A 17,542-nucleotide genomic window follows, 5' to 3' on the forward strand; every position below is an offset into this window, starting at 1 on the left:
CATTTCACCTGCTTTCAGCCTCTATGCATCAGCCAACTAAATTTTAATCGTCAACTGACAACTGCTGTCAGTGCTTCAACTATTTACAGTACACACACTTCAACTATGGCTTGTACTTCAACTGTCGTTTCAGTTGCTGTCCTTGTTAATAGTTCAGCTGACATTTTTCAACTGCTTTTATCACTCGGACTTCAAATGACATTTAAAATGCTTTCGTGGCTTAAATACTTTGAGTGTTTACAAAGAAACTGACAATTCAACTGCCCTCATGGCTTAAACTTGACACTAAATGTCAACTGCTTTCAGCTCTTACAGTCCCAATATAATGCTTCACCTGATACAAGCCAATGGATTCATTCTATATTCCACACTCTACCAACAACGCAACGACGCAGGTTATTTGAAGGTGACGCCTAGCGTATCCCGGATAACGTCTCTGTCCAGGTTACGAGTCAGATCCTGATCACTGGAAGCCTTTCTGAATTATTCTCACTATTACAGCCATGGAATCTGCTGTCCTGGAGGAGCTGGGAGAAGGATACAGTTTCTCTCTCACACACACAAACAGAAATGGCTCTGCACGTACACTCAGATATACACATGAATCACACACTCAGTGTCCAGCTCAGTGCCTGAAACTAAATCACCTGAAAACCTGTGGATGTACTCTGTATGCAAACAGTGTGTGCGTCATGGCAAAGGAGAGTGCATTCTGTTAATGCTGGCTGGCCCTTTACTTTGTGCCAGTCACAAATCCCACTGCGCGCACACACACACACACACACACACACATACACACACACACACGCCTCTGGAAGAAACACACTTTCCCTTCATGTCCTTGGGGGGCCCAGAGGGGGTGTCACATCCCTGCTACCTAACAATTTTGCAGCAAACAATATCCAGTGAAAGTATCAGTCAGTCGATTTCTATGGCTAGAAGCATATAGCCATTTACTGAAGACTGCTTCTGCTAAAAAAAAGTCTGGAATACCCACCCCAGATGATACTGTCTGATCTCAGGGAAGCACGGGACACAAAGAGCTGGAAACCAGGAAATTCTGGGAATTTGTTTACAACTCGCTCAGAGATTGTCTGTCCTACTTGTTTCTGGCTCTGATGACCAGACATGACATACTGCTGTTCCCTCGGACCCACGAGGTCAAGAGAAAAATACAGTAAAGTGGGCACAGATATACACAGAGCTAGAAAGCTCTGGGAAAGATCACGGCCTTTGAAAGCTGCACAGTAATATAACCACATCTGCTGGGGAGCATTCTGGAAGTCTTGATACAGGAAGTAGTTAATTTGTTATCTCTTTCCAAACTGGGGTAGTGGTGGCCTAAAGGGTGAGAGAAGCAAGCTTGTGACTGGAGGATACATCTGGGTGGGGACGGTGGAAAAGAAGCGCTCATTCGACCCTCATTACCACCACTGAGGAGCCTTTGATCAAGGACCTTAAACCCAACCTCTCCAGTGGAGCTGCTCAGTGGCCAGCAGATGACAGCCTGTGGTTGTACTGGGCAGCTTCCAGGTGTGAATGAAGACAGTCTTCATAAGATGCACTTAAACTGGCATGTACAGTCAAACATATCTTTAACTGAAATGTAATTGCTTGCATCATTTCCAAACCAACATTTTAATTGTTTTCATGTCTTTAAATGACACTTCAACGCCTTTCAGTCCTCACTCATCGAATTACATTTCAACTGCTTACAGCCTCTCATGTCTTTCCTGCCTCTGCTTGTGAACTCCCAGTCAGTTTCTGTGGTCTGATTATTAACACTTCCATGACAGTAATGACCCTGAAAGCGATTACACAACATCTCATTTTCCAACTTATAGCTTCCTCATCACGACTCTACAGGACCTTAGGGTGCACCATACATGCATACCCATTTCTGTCACTCATGCTCGCCTATTAACACTGACCAACCGTATTATGTTTATCTATTTCTGAACACTGAATGGATGACTTGTTAATTAAGTCAGCTATTTCAATAGGTTCAAGTGTCTGTAATGGAGGTGCAACCTGCAATACAATAATAACCTTTCAAAAGTAACAGGATGCTGACAGAATTTAAGGATATATTTCTATGTATGTGAAGGATGCCGCCCCGTTCAATGTTGAGGTCAAGTGTCAGTGTTAAGCTCAGTGCACCTGCCGACCCGCTGATACAGAAATGTGTGTGAAAGATTTGTGAGTTGCTGCAGTACTGGACGAACAAAGGACCCATTTCTCGACTTGTTCTCGTTCACAAAGGGACAGCAGCACTGAACACCAAATTTTCTCTCTAAACCAAAAGCCTTGTAAAGCTTTTACTGCATTCTTATACTGATAGCAAAGTGCCCATCAAATCAACAAGCCTGTGCACTAACTGAATATCCTCATTCTAAATCCAATAAATCAGTATGTATGCATGACCAAGCCCTGACGATGTTAAAGTGTCACTTAGTTCCCTTGAATAAGAAATATCAACAGTTCAATCTATCTTGATAAGTAAGATAGAGTTAGTATAGGTCATTGATTTGCAGGCAGGGGGTACTCAAACAATCAAACCTCTGAACCAATGGCTGAGCAACAAAGACTTTCTCTTAGTGATTTAAAGCTGTTTATAGCTCTACCTCAAAGAGTCACTGCACATTTGTGCAGGTAATGACATACATGAAAGCCATGTCGTACCTGGTGCACCTTCCAAAACCTAACCACCTGACAGGGCTACTCACACGTGGACACATTTTCTGCTCAATTGTCTAGTATCCTTCGTTACAGAGCAAAGCTATTATCTTGGGCAAACATTTGCGTCACTGTCATTCTTCCCACTTTATCATAAGCATCATCATTTCAGATACAGAATTAATCCATGGTATTAACACAGTGATTGAGTCTGACATGTTAAACAAAGAACTCTGGATAAATCCCAACGCTGTAGCTTACATTATCAGTGCTGGGACTCAAAGACTCAAAGACTCTAAAGCAGGCATCTCCAAACTCATTCCACAAAGGGCCGTGTGGCTGCAGGTTTTTCCTCCAACCAATCAAGAGCACGAAGTCTGACCAATCAGCTCTCTGAAGACTGAGATCAGCTGATGAAATGAGTCAAGTCTGGTGTGCTGCTGCTTGGTTGGAAAGAAAACCTTCAGCCACTCGGCCCTTTGTGGAATAGTTTGGAGATGCCTGCTCCAAAGACTCATTCAGGCTTCAAGTTGATAACATGGTTGTGTCTTTACATGAAAATCAAGGCTTTGAAGAAAGTCATTGTTCATGAAGAGATTGTTCCCGTTAGAGATTCAAGCCTTTAACTCACTTTCAGGTAGCATCACCAATCTGATCACATCAGCTGTGATCAAAGTGAGAGAGCTCAGTTAATGTTTCCAAAGCCAAAAGTCCACTACAGCCAAGAATTAGCAAACTAAAGTCTCTGAGAACTCCAAGTAAAATTCTGTCACGAGCGCCTCGTCACTGTGGATGTCAGAAGTGATGTCGGGAAGTTGAGGGTGATGTTCATAACAATGCAGTATGGAATCTGGTCAACAGTCATCTGAGGTACAAGGAAATGGAGCGTACAGGTGACAAGTAGAGCAGGAGAAATGCGTCACTGGGCTGCAGACAAAGAGACATTTCATACACAAGGAAGACACAAAATGACATCATTTGACTAAAACTGCAGCCTGTCACAGTTTTCTTAGAATAAAACTGGAAAAGGTGTTTTCCACAGAGGCACCAGGGGTACATATCACATTCACCTCTGACTCCAGTGAGCGACAGGCCGAACAATCTGTGACATTAGGGAACCAGGTGATGCCATAACCTGTGAATCAATCATGATCTGTTCCATCAACACAGAATGAAACCTGAATGCAGCACTGAAAGAGTCTGGATCGCTTCCTGTCTCATAACAAGAAATATAGCAAACGATAAAATGATCTTTTGGCATTCATTTGTCTTGATGTGAATCTGTGCCAAAGAGCTACAATAGGGCTTGATCGTCTCTAAAACTAATTCTTCATCACTTTCCTCCACTTTGACTAACGGTTCTGTTCCAAGACTGAGAGGCTGATTCCAAAACAAGCATGAACTGATGCAGAATGCCTGTGTGAGCACTCTCCCATTTAGGGATGAGGTTGCACCCATTTCCAACCCTGCGCATGTATCGATCACAGAGTACAACTATATTCAGAAACCACGTTCATAAAGCTGACCTTCAGTTTGAGCGAAAAATGTTTGACTTGCTGTCAAAACGATCAATCTGCTCGTTAGATAATCGGTTGGATTTCCGGCACATCAGACATTCTGATGGACTGTCTTGCAGTTTGAGAAGTCCCACGCTCTGATTTCCAACATGGCTGCTGATTTGTTTGAAACTGTAGTGAGCTTGTTTTAATGCCATTGGAGTAGTAACAGCTCAAGGGACAAGTACATCTTTAAAAAATGACAATTTAACAATCATACACACACCACTTGACACAGCAACTGGCCAGGTGTGAAGCAGCTGTGCGTGCAACTGAGTGCAACAACATGAATGCCTTCATTCCATCGTTCTCTTATCCCAGTTTGTACAATTTATTGCACAAAAGAATTGCACCAAATAACACTACATTTTTGTAAACATTTTGAGGAACAGTCATCTTGTTCGTAAAAATGGACTAAACTGGTCAGTGAGTTAGCGCCCTGTCATGACCAGTCGTGCAGAGAGGGTGCTTAAGATGTGCACTGTGAGTGACAGTGACTGGCCAGCTTCACAGTTCACTTCACAGTCACTGCAGGTTTTCGAGGACCAGCACCCAAACAGAAACTGAAATCCCAAGTTCCAATTCCAAGTTTTCCCCTGCAGTATTTTTTTTTAACCTGACCTGAAAATAAAAAGCAGGTGAGGAATAAAGGAGCTCTGTTAGGTTGGGTTAGGATTATGAAACTGGATATGAAGAACAAGCAGATCAGGGACAGATACAGGAGCTGCTGGGTTCTGTGGATTTTACAACCTTAAGAAGTAAAAGTATTTTTAATCATAAAATGCCATAACACATTGTTTTTTTTTAATTCTGGCATAAAACTCTGCGCAGAGAGATTATAATTAAAGGGTCTGTTGGTCACAAGATTGTGCTCGATGAGTTAATCACTTAGAGCATAAATGAACTTTAGTTATGTAAAGTCAATGGCCTGTGAATGAGTGTGTGTGTGTGTGTGTGTGTGTGTGTGTGTGTGTGTGTGTGTGTGTGTGTGAGAATGTCTGAGAGAGGGATCAAAGCTGAGTCAACAAGTTCCTGCCCAGACAGACTGGATGCCAAGAGAGAGAAGGAAAACACGAAAAACAGCGAGAAACACAGAAAGAGAACGAAGCAGAGTGCAGAGGGGCTGCAGACAGACAGACAGACAGACAGACAGACAGACAGACAGACAGGCAGACAGACAGACAGACAGGGAGGGAGGGAGGGAGGGAGTGTTAGGTGCAGAGAACACCACTGCAGACTCTTTAGCTTTGAAATGTATGGAATTTAAACGTGACCACAAAGAGCGCAGACTCGGCCAAAACACACGGTGCTCCTGAATGTGAAGCTGATTAGCTCCAGCAGCAGTGATTTCCTCTGAAAACAGGAAACATGAACAGCTGGAATGTCAGAGCGCTGAAGTGAAGACCTACTGCCTCCAGAAACACGCTACATGAAAGTCGGCTGTATCAGTTTTGGAATTTATGATGAATTACATCTACTAATGAATACACTACAATAACAATAGTTTTCAATCAGTAAAGGTAGATGGACTGCATTCATGTAGTGATCTTCTAGAGGATCGATCACTTAAAGCAACAATCACACACATTTAGAGTTCAGTATCTTGCTGAAGGACACTTCGAGCCAGGGATCACACTACTGACCCTCTGAGAAGTTTTGTATGGTCCGTTTTCACTGACAAATTTTAGAAAACACAAATAATTCACTAATCTTGCTTGAAAAGAATGTTTCATCTTTAACTTTATACCTTTTGGAGATCAGTTCACCTTCTACTCACCTAACTGTTCACACTGAAAGACATTTTGACCAGGGGTGCCCACACTTTTGCATGCCAATGTAGATAGATACAAACTGAATCCAAAAATCCTGCATGTGTGGATGCATTCATATATTCATTGAAATTCATGTCTCCTGAACTTGGCACTTGTAACGAACTGGCATCCAAATGTAGAAGAAGGTTTAGAAACTTCAACAGTTCCACTTTAAGACTCTCCTGATCACATGACCCTGAACTCAACCGTCTCCAAACAGGTTTCAGGATAATTTCACCAGAAGAGCAATTTTCCTACTTCCTCCCAAGACTCACATATTCACATTCTTGAGATAACGACGACAGATCTAGTTCATCTTTACAGCACAGAGCCATGACCCGTATTGGTTTCTGACCCAGAAATAACGGAAAGCTGATACAAGTAGTAATTCATCTTTAAATCTCACACTTTAACTGTCTTTCTGCTCTGCTGTCAGTGTATACAGTACACAGCACAACATTTCCACTGCTTCATCTTTTACATTTCCATTTACAGTGTGGTGCTAAAGATGACGATTCAACTTCAACTGTTTCCTTATGTCTACGACATCAAATGTTTTAAAGATGTGCACTATTTATCTAATGGCAGAAATGGAATATAAAACTCATAAGTATGTTTTCATAGGTGTATAATCACCTTTGTATCTACAGAGGGAGCAGGTCCTCTTCTGCAGAGTCCGCCATGTTGCACCACCGGGTTTCTACAGTACCCCTGAGTGGACAAACTAAAATTACAATTAAAAAACATACAAAGTCTAACGGCTCACACTGCTAACAGCCTTTCCGGAGGGGAAACTTCTGCGTGAATATCTCAAAGTCACATCAGACTGGTCCACGACTGAGAGTGACACACCCATGCTTAACCCACAGATAACAGGCTCTGAGAGGGAGCAACCTACTCATCAGCTACATATTTGTTATTCCCTGGGTGGGAGACCACAGCGCAGTGGAGTGGGTCATTAATGTAAAAGTGCAGAATGAGGCAAAAGTGTGAATGTGTGTGGTCACAAGTAAGCTTGTAAGAGTGTTAAGAGTGTTCTGGTTTCTTAAAGCTGCTCAGTGGAGAACAGCTACGTCATCACAGCAGCTGTAATGATGCTCGAGATGAACTTTGGCCCATTGTTTGCGAATTAAAAAAAAAAAAAAAAAAGCTTGTGTGGTGCATTCACGTTGCCTGTTACCTGGACAGGCATACAGTCAGAAGGGACCTCCCTGAAGGAAGCCGTATTCTACTATAGGAAACCACAGAAAAGACCACCTCATCCCCAAAGCATGTCCATCACAGAACAAGCTAACACAAGAAGCAACACAAAACATTCCATGTAACATGTACCACTACCCACACACGGTGGGGTTTCCACTCAGCTGAGACTGAGTTTAGGTTTTTGAATCAAAGATTTACTAAAAATAGAAGACTGAGGCTACTGTGGGCTGTGGCCACGTCAAACATTACTAGAAAGAGTTTTTCCAAAACAGCAATCCATACCATGAGAAAGATTTCCTTTAAAGCCTCAAAACACGAGGGGTCCAGGCCCCCTCATCACCGCCTGTTCAGGGTATACTTCAGAGATATGGTCGGCATTTGATACTGATTACATAAGAGAAAGTGAGAGTAATATGTATATTGTATAAAGGCCAGAATTTTGCCTTTGTGCTCTCACTGTGTTCTGGCAAAACTCAACAGCTGAAGACCAGTAAAACCCATAACTGACACCTTTGTTCAGACACCACACAAATCCTTCATATAGATGGACATACACTCACTGGGCTGTGATTTGTGGCTGTCCTTCGAAAAAATGTTCACATTTTAACAGGCGTTTGTACAGGTGATGACTCACGCCATGTGTCCAGCAGTTTGCTGATCGGTCCAGTACGTTATCTGGCACAAAAACAGCACAAGGCATCCTAAAAGCCTGACTGGCTGAACTCTCCTGCTCTCTTTTTCAGGGTCAGAGGGCAGTTCATAGGGAAGGAGGAGAAAAGAGGAAAGATTTGCATCTCTTCATCAGATGTAAATATCAGAGTTTAATTGAAACCTTCAAACAGCCAAAATTCAAATGCATGGAAATCACACACAGAGAGGAAAAGCAGAGTCAATCTGGTCCTGATGACACCTGCTGCAAAGGTCAGTTCAGTTCAGCCGCTCCTGAAACAACAATGCTGTATTTCACATGAACTAAACTACCAGAACACAAACACACAAAGACAGTGTTTAAAGAATTCTTCGTCATTTCCAAAAATAGACTTATCTGTGCTTTTGCCAAGAGCTGAATGAGACGATTGACACCACTCTCATGTCATGTGTGATGAAGCTGGAACCATGAAAGGATCAGTGAGCTTTTCTTTACATGTTTGTAGTTTGTCTGTTTCATCCATCATGAGCAGTCTAAAAATAAAAGTTTTAACTATCATATCTACTGTTACTATATCTTGAAGAACATATTCTTACAGTGTGCTGATCAGTAAGCTTTAACGGTGTTGGTAGGCGGGCTTAGATTAGCACAAAGACCCGACAGCCTTCTCCCTCCATCTTCATATTTATTGTACAGCCATGAGGAGATTGTCAAACTATTCTTTTAAAAGTACAGGAATAAAATAATTCCAATCAAACACATCCCAAGGTCTTTACAGACTGAGCATGTAATATTCAGGACATCTTTTTTGTTTACCATGGCTCAAGGCAGTGGGGAAATCTTACAAACAGACCTGTTCTTGTGCCAACAAGAAACACAAATACACTCCCAGACAGCCACCATAACACGGTGAACTAGCAAGGAAGTGATACGCAGTTCTTATGAGCAATTTCATACCAACACCCTGAAGATTACAGACAGTATGCCATAGAAAACATTAGCTTCATTCTGAGAGAAAGAAAGAAAGAAAGAATCAGGTAAAACATAAAATAACCTTTTTTTAAACAGTTGACCAAATATTGATTTCTCCTTTGGTCTTAGAAGTCGAGATTAAAATCCAGAAGCAGCATAAATGGGCTTGAAATGCACCAAATGTAAAAGACACTACTGTTTGTACACACCATGAAAGACCTCCTGATATGGTTTGAACAGTAGTAATTATAATTTATCAGACCTATCCGGAGATAACACTGTGTTCAATAGCATGTCCTGGGGTTAAAGATTCCTTTTGAGGATTAACTCTATCACACTTCTTTATATACAGTTTTACTGGCCAGGGCATAACATGTATTCTTACCTTTGGTTCAAAGGGTTTGATAAAGCATGGGGGAGTGGCCAAACATCTGTTAAACACCAATAAAACCAACATGACCATAAAAGGAAAGCTTTAACGCATAAATTGGTATTGCCGACATCAGTAGCGTCACCGCATGTTTTGTACTGATAAGGACTGTATTGATGGGGAACTCCAGAAAATGTTCCTAGAAGTAGCTGAAAACTAACTATTTAGCTGAGTTTGTTGGCCAAATCAGCAAAACCTGAAGAGTTGAGCCACAGAATGTGATTCAACATGTGGTGGGCCCTTTCTGTCATATTCCACTGCAATGACTCCTCTCCTGAACCTGATGTACGTCTGCATACAAAGGTACCAACAGCGGCTGCCAATACAGCTACAGTCACACATCAAGACTTCTTTTAGCTTTTGTCTGATCCTCCAAAAATCCAAAAACACCACTGCTATCAAACCGGACAGCACTCTACAATACACTGTAAAATATGAATCCTCTAAAAAATCTAAAGTTATTTCAACATAAGAATATGAGTGAGCAATGCCTTCAAGTTTTAGATGAAGTGAACTGGTACTGAGAGTTTGTAAAATATGTATTATTAGTATAAAATGAAACACAGAGACACAACTGAACTACAACAAAACTTAAAATTGAGTTAAGCTGAACAGAGCTGCTGTAAGCATGGTTTCCAGTTCAGCTCATTTTTAAGAAGCTGTTTGAAGTCTGATCACTCATGGACAATGTTGCCTAATAATTATAGCCGATGCTGACATGTTTGTCACATCAGGATCTGATCCTGGTATTAATAGGACCAGCCAGAGATGAGTTCAGACCAAACCCAGGAGACATGTACGCAAACTATACAACGTTCCACACAGACAGAAACTCATCACTGGACCTTCTGCACAACCGCACCTTTGTGTTCAATGCTTTGATTTATACTTGCAACTGGACATTAAATGCCCCGTTTCTGTTTTTTTTTTTTTTAAAAAGTAGTATTTGTTGTGATTTTGGCCTCTGTGCTATTGTACTGTGCTATGTATCATTGATAGACCAGAGAAACTTGATCTAGGACAGTAAGTCCAAGTCTAGAGCTTGACTGTGGCGACTAAATAGGAGCTTATTAGTGAAAATATGAGTCAGGCCTCATTCCGCCCCTCTTACAACACAGACTACAGTACCTTGGCTTGAGTAATACACGCCATATGTTTGCTTGTACTGAGATAGGCTTTAATTGGTTCTTGGGAGCCCTGAAATCAAACCCTTAATCCTTACGGTATTAACCCCACACACACTGCAGAGGTTCGGGGCTGGATTAGGCCGACGACTTGCTAGCAGTTGTGACATTATATCTCATAACGTATGACCACTTTACAGCAACTGAAAGACACAATTACGGTAAGTTTGAGATACAACAGCTCTGTAGTATCTCAGCTTCAAACGTTTAGATTGTGTTTATATTGTAATAAATAATTCAACTAACACAGGACGCATGTCTTAACAGTCCAGCTCTCACAGGTGGCTGTGCCTGTCTAGACTTCATGTTGGTTTAGATTAAATTTAAGTCCCCACCTCATGGGGTGGGATTTGGACCCGTGTGTCCTCGAGAACTGTATGATTTTGTGGTAATAAGCATTAGACCCTTGGACAACTGGTGTACAGCATGTTAGCCTGGACAAACTGGCCACAAGGGTCTCAATGTTTCCTACGTTGTAATTGTGATTGTAGATCTGTACAGTGCATTCCTACACCTGACGAAGACTCGACTTAGCCTAAAGTTTCCTCATTTAAAATCACCCTACAACTCACATTTTGGTTTTCAGGCCAACCTTTAGAAAATCCTTGGACATACTGAAGCTCAACTTAGCCTTTCTCATCTGACAGCAGCCCATCTGGTCAGCCAGTGGCCCTCGACTCCCTGGTGTATTTTTGTCTTGCTGCTTCTCCCCCCTGAGCTGATATGTGCAGTGACACCCCCTTATAAGTCAACCACTCATTCCAGGAAGTGACAGCTTGTGCAATGGCTTGTTTTTTTTCCCCCCCATGGACATCATGGTACAGATGAGTAGGAAACAGCAACATGAAACGGTCTGAGATTAACATCTTGATGGTTGGCTGCACAGCGGTAGGAAGTGAGGATCAAAGCATAGATTGAAAAAAAAAACAGAGAAAATTCCACAAACAATTGTTCCAATATTCAGTTCAGTTGTGATATGCAAACACAAAGGAAGCATCCACTGAGGCCTCGAACATTCAAACGAAGATGATGACAGACAAACTGTGGCGCCACTCAAACACCAACCAGGGGCGAAGTTGGTGAACATGCAGTCATTACTGTATAAAATTAAATAACATAAAATAACATAAAAGCCAAACTAGGACTCTAATTAACTTAGTGCCATCCTTGACCTCAGGGCTCCATACATTGTGCCACAGTTCAATGATAGAGCACTTCTATGTGAAAATTCAGAGGAAAACCTCAGCAGTATGTCAGCTTTCTTCCAGGAATGACGCGACACATGCCCACAGATGAAACCAGTGTTTAAATCCTTATATTTCCACAAACTGTGCTGAGTTTTTGACCATTAGTAGCACTACAGAGCAATGTTTGGGTGGATCCCTGTTTTCTTTGCAGCATGATACACAACCTGCCACTGGTCTCATACTATGTCAGGGACAGACGGTAGAGGTGGTGGTAACCCCCAGCTCAATGATTTCATGTTGGAGGTTGTCAGGCACATCAGCTGGATCCACATTAAGCAGCAGAGCAAATATGTTCACTTCCATTTGTTTACTTTTCATGTCCTGAAACCTCTCAACAGATGCCTGAAGGAGTTTACCACAATTTCTTCACAATCCTCCTTCTAAATGAAGTTCTTAGCACCACAAAACCTGCCTGTACAACACTGTCTCTGTCAGAATGTGGTCTGTGAAAGCTGCTTGTTGGGCATCCAGACTCTGCTGAAGAGTGCTAACTTTATCCAGTTGCATTTGTCTTTGCAGCTCATCCAGTTTAGCATGTTTCAAGCTGTAAATTCTCTTGGGATTGGTCTTTTTCATCAATGCGAGCTCATTCCCACAAACTAACTATATAAAAACATATTTTACTTGTGTAGTTCTTGGCAGCGGGAGAGTTTTAAAGTGCACATGATTTAGTCAGCAGTGATGGTGTAAAAAAACAGCAGCAACAAGGGAACACAAGCCTTTTCTTATTTCAGCAATTAACCCCATTTAAAACCACCATTTAACAAGGATTTGTCCAAGTCCTGGACCTCTGACCCCCCAGCCCTTTATGCTGACCAAGCTGCTTCTGACCAACACTCATGTTCAGCAACTTTAAGCTACTTTGCTACAACAACTGCAATCCATAATCCATAAAAACACATTCGCTGAGTGCCTGAGCAGAGGATGCCCGGTTCTGTGTCCGTCAGACAAGCAGCAGTCACCAGCCTTTCGTTCTGACGTCTGCACTGCTTGGCAGGGTCATGAACATTCAGTTCAGCTGCAGATTTAGTTCTAATGAAGAATAATCCATTATATTACTCAAGTGGAAATTGAGTGAAAGTTTATCCGACTACTGAAACATCAGCCCACAGCATCTGCGGGCTCTAAGATGAGATGCAGCCGTCTTGCCTGACTGGATTTCAGGTCTTTGAGGACGTGAAACCACCTGCTGCACACAGGAATTAACTGGAAGATGAGAGGATGGACACACTGGTACAATATGACACACAATATGAAACAAGATTGTATTGTAAGACATGAAACTCTGTCCTTCTTTATGCCTTTGCAGCCTGATAACTGGGTTTACATAAGCAACTAGTGTCCATTGTGGGATGAAATCAAGATAAGATGGCAAAAGACTTTATTGATTATAAATGATAAATCAAACTTTTTACACTCTTTCATGGTAATAAAGTGCAGGCAAAATCAAGGGAACCTTATTTTATGCTTCTCTGTTATCTGTGGATTAGAGTGTGAACATCATCTGACAATCAAGTATTTCTGGATAAAGTCCACAGCACACCTAGTAACTACTCTCTGCATTGATGACAGTAAGTTGCAGTAGGTTCAGATCTGTTTGCCTCATTTTCATCAATATAAAACTGCTTAATTGTGAACAATTGATCAGTGAACCTTTGTTTGGGGCCTGCCCACGTCACCTGTTGCACCTCTGCCATCTGTAAAGTCACAGCCAAGGAAAAACAAGACAACAGCAGCAAAGTCCCATAACAGCGAGCTCCAAACAAGCATTACACACGGACAAAAAAAAAAATATTATAAATTACATTTTAAAAAAATACCCGCAGCAGTGTGAGCTTAATGTCACATATGAACGATTTCAAAATAAAATTCCTGATTATCGCTAAATCGCGCACTCGCGCTCACAGAGTAAAACGCGGCTGTCAGCTACTTACAGCGGAGAGTCCATGAGAGGTAAAGCGTCCCGCTGCAGTCCTCCGGGTTAAATTCACAGAGTCCGAAACTGTCCTCACAGCTCGGCTTACACCTTCATGTCGGAGCTGCGGTTCCCTCCGGCGACCTGATTCTCACATGATAGCAGCCGTGTGTCTGCCGACCCCCGTGTTGTAGACTGGCGTCAAGTCAGACTTCTGGACAGAGAGGGAACTTCCGGTTATTAACTTTATAGAATAAAACTCTCCCGAACGATGATTTCTAATGCCGATTTCTTTGCCATCCAGACCTTGTGAAGAACACATACATTACTAAACTAATTCTGATATTTCTAGAACACAGTAAGACATTAATATGTCATGGATGCTGAAATTTACAACACTTTGCAGCCTCACTGTAACTGCAAGCTTAAATTCTTGCGCATCAAATCATCAAACATTTATGTGATTTGCAAGACACTATTTAATACAATTCTTACAAATAACCAAACACAACTATAGTGTAATAAAATATGCTGCTTGATGGCAGCTGTCACAACTGTACATTGGGCCGGTTTTATTTTGTTTTAAGACCTTATTTTGAAAGTACATTTGCCCCTTGTCCGGTACTGTTTTGTCTATCTGTGGATAGCTTGACACCAGTGGTGCAGAACTTGCAGAAGCTGCGCTTACCAGCGTTCCTAACAGACATTCAGCAGGAACCTCAGCGATTATCCTGGGTTGGTGTAAATTACAGCTATCAAGAGGACTGAGTCACAGAGGACACCAACAGCAAAGCAAACACAGACTGTGTCATTAGATTTGTAAGGGGACTCACATGTCTCATGTTACATGTCTAAAATTGCTGGTGACAAAGTCCACTGTAGGCAAAATGGTTAAACCTATAACAAAGTTAAAATCTGTCTGTATGTCACCAGGACTTCACAAATAAATATGTATGCTTGCGTGACACAAGTGGACTTTTATGTATTTTAGCAATTCAGTAATTAAACATTTCCAACAGCATCCTCTTGAGCTCAAGAATAGACACGTCTGTACTTCTGTTGTTGCTGATCGTACTCCATTGCATCTCTCCAGATGGGCTGTAGCAGGTGGCAGAACTTAGTGAAGTGAGTCCAGAGACCATTCTTCACCTGAAGCGCTTGAGGTCACATCTCAGTATCAGATCTGACCAGTGGCTTAGCAGCTCGGAGTATGCTCTTCCTGGGCTGACCTCTGACCTTTCTATGGTGGGGAAGCTGAGAAAAGAGCTTTCCAACACACACTGAGCTGTGTTGTATGTCGTTTGGTTCAGTTTTCTAAGGGTGCGGTGATGTCAAGGAGAGACGCATGGGCCTGAACATGTAATACAAAAAAGAGTCACAAGCAATTTCTAAATATTTTAAATGCCACCCTCCCTGCCCCTCCAACGCCCCGCCCCACCAGCTGAGCTGCAGGAAGGTGGAAGTTTTTATTGCTCGGTGACAGCTGAACTCTGAAGGCAGAGGAAAAGCACATTTATCCTGAACATGCTATCTCACTTACAGAGAGAGAAGGGACAGAAAGAGACCTGCATGCCTCAAAGCATGTGAGAGCTGTATCAGTGGTCGCTCATGTCCAGAGAGTGAATGATGCTGCAGAGCCACATCACTTCTTACTCATTTTTTAATTCAGAGTAGTACTGCTGCATGTGGCCTTTGTGCTTTTGGAAAGATGCGGTGAATCATTTTATTAGTAGAGATCTCAGAACCTGGCATAACAAAACCAGAATTAACTGCATGGTCAGTGAGCATAAGATAAGTGAGGAAATATGGGATTTGGAATTTCCTGTAACCAAGCCTTTAACATTACGACTGCATGGACCCCATGAGCTTTTCTAAATGACTCCCTAGCATTACTAACTGCAGCATAGTTTACAGTTTATACTAAAAAGTGTACTTTTTGGTAAAGAACTACTACGACTGTACATTTGAATATGCAGAATGGGGTGTGTTCAGATAATGAGAAATAAGCAGGCAGCACACATGTGAGTGTGTATGTATGCATACTAAAAAAAACATGAACTTGTGCTTATTCCATTCTCATTTTCAACTTGCCAGTTCTGACTGTAACCTTGACTTTTTATCCTGCAGTGCCATCAGGTGGTGGAGACCTGCTACAACATCATACAGGAGTACAGTGTCTTTTTTTTTTTTTTATCCAGAGAGGTCTGGATTATCCAAAATAACATAACAGCCAAGGATTGTGTGGGAACAAAATAAAGTGTAAGTGAATTGACTAATTAATCAGTTAAATAATTAATTTGTATCATATGTATTTATCTGGATGCTACAAGTATGTGCTGTTATTTTGACTTAGGGATGGAGTTCTTGTTCAAAGCTGGATGACCCACTGCTCAGGGGCACCAAGCAATCAGCATCTTCACATGTCACACCTGTCAGGTGGATGGATTATCTTGGCAAAGCAGAATTGCTCACTATCATGGATTTTAACAGATTTGTGCTCAAAATTTGAATGAAATTAGCCTTTTGTGCACAGAAAACATCTTAGATGTTTTACTTTAACTCATGAAAAATGGGAGTGCAAACAAAAGTACTGCATTTGTATTTTTGTGAAGTGCAAAATTTTGGTTTCCTGACTGCAAAACTATGAAGACAAAATAGGGATGAGGACTGTAGCTGTGGATCAGCATGTCTGAATATGTGAAAACATTTTGTATAATACATTCCAAAGTGTGTGTAAAAAGGTTTTGACCAAATGAATTCACATGTTTGAATGTGTCAAGAGCATCCGTACAAACGCATCTAACTTTATGATGCAACAAATGATGCAGCAGTCTTCAGTTTAAATGTGCATTCAGATTTTTGTTCACTCAGTGGATTCCAGGTTTATGACAGAGCAGACACACGCAGCATGTTTTGTAATGCACACACAGTGAAGACAGTCAGTGTGAAAGGCATCTTCACACCAACAGAAAATAAAACCTGTGCTTTATTTACTGAAATGACGCTGTAGTCCTTGATTTGTTTGGGAAACTAATATGGATTTAAGATCCGTGGGCAGCTTGCACCAGCTATATGCAAGTTCTTTTTTAAGTTAGGCACAAACTCGACACTAAACCATACATGTTAACTATGTAGTTTAATAAAAAATATAGCTGTCTCGACATTTGGCTGCACAGCAGACGCCCAACATTCATCTTAACTACTCAGACATAAAGTCCAAACTAACCAAAACACTGTCAAAGAAAATGATGTTGTCACTTTCTGTGGCCAATCAGTGAAAAGCACTATTCTAAAAGGAGTGTCTATCTTCTCTCTCTGCCAAATCGTCTTTGAGGACATTGCTATGCACTAGCAAACAGGCTAATGGCTAAAAAAAAAAGGGCTAAATACTAATAATTTGACAAAATAGTGAAAATTTTACCATGAGCTACAAACATGGATGTCAGCCCCATAACTGGAAATTAACTGCCCAAGAAACATGAGGCCATGGTGGCCCTCTAGGTCCCCAAAAAATGCAATTTTTTGTCCCTAACCCTGACTTGAAACTGGACAGGTCCAGATTGGAGCTCATGTACCATAAAGGTCCGCCATTTCAGCCATTCTGAATTTTCTGACTTATTGAATTCTTACTATAAGATAAATCGGTAAGATCTGCAGGATCTCAGTTTCGCTGGGCGGCGTCAGTCACCACGCTGAGCTTCACAGTGGCTCCTCAGAAACCTATGGGTGATGTCAAGGAGACTGCGTCCATGTTTCATACAGTCTATGTTCTCTACCAGAGATGGAGGGTCAGTTACAGAGGCTTTGTTTAAGGAGAAACTACACGTTACATTGTGTGTGTGTGTGTGTGTGTGCGTGAGTGAATGTAAATTCTTAATACTGACATACACAGTTAGTAG

The 17,542-nt window shown here is 41.6% G+C and overlaps 1 protein-coding gene across 7 annotated transcripts in view; it reads right to left on the minus strand.

The window, feature by feature from the left end:
• mical2b (microtubule associated monooxygenase, calponin and LIM domain containing 2b) overlaps positions 1 to 13,825 on the minus strand; it is a 56,304-nt gene extending 42,479 nt beyond the window's left edge. For all 7 annotated transcript variants that reach the window (XM_076732640.1, XM_076732639.1, XM_076732641.1 and 4 more), the window contains exon 1: positions 13,663 to 13,825. The gene's annotated coding sequence lies outside the window, so the exon portion shown is untranslated. The remainder of the gene's footprint in view (positions 1 to 13,662) is intronic.
• Between the last annotated feature and the right edge of the window lie 3,717 nt (positions 13,826 to 17,542).

The sequence above is a fragment of the Chaetodon auriga genome, chromosome 6 (assembly GCF_051107435.1).
Source record: "Chaetodon auriga isolate fChaAug3 chromosome 6, fChaAug3.hap1, whole genome shotgun sequence".
In the NCBI taxonomy this organism is placed as follows: Eukaryota; Metazoa; Chordata; class Actinopteri; order Chaetodontiformes; family Chaetodontidae; genus Chaetodon; species Chaetodon auriga.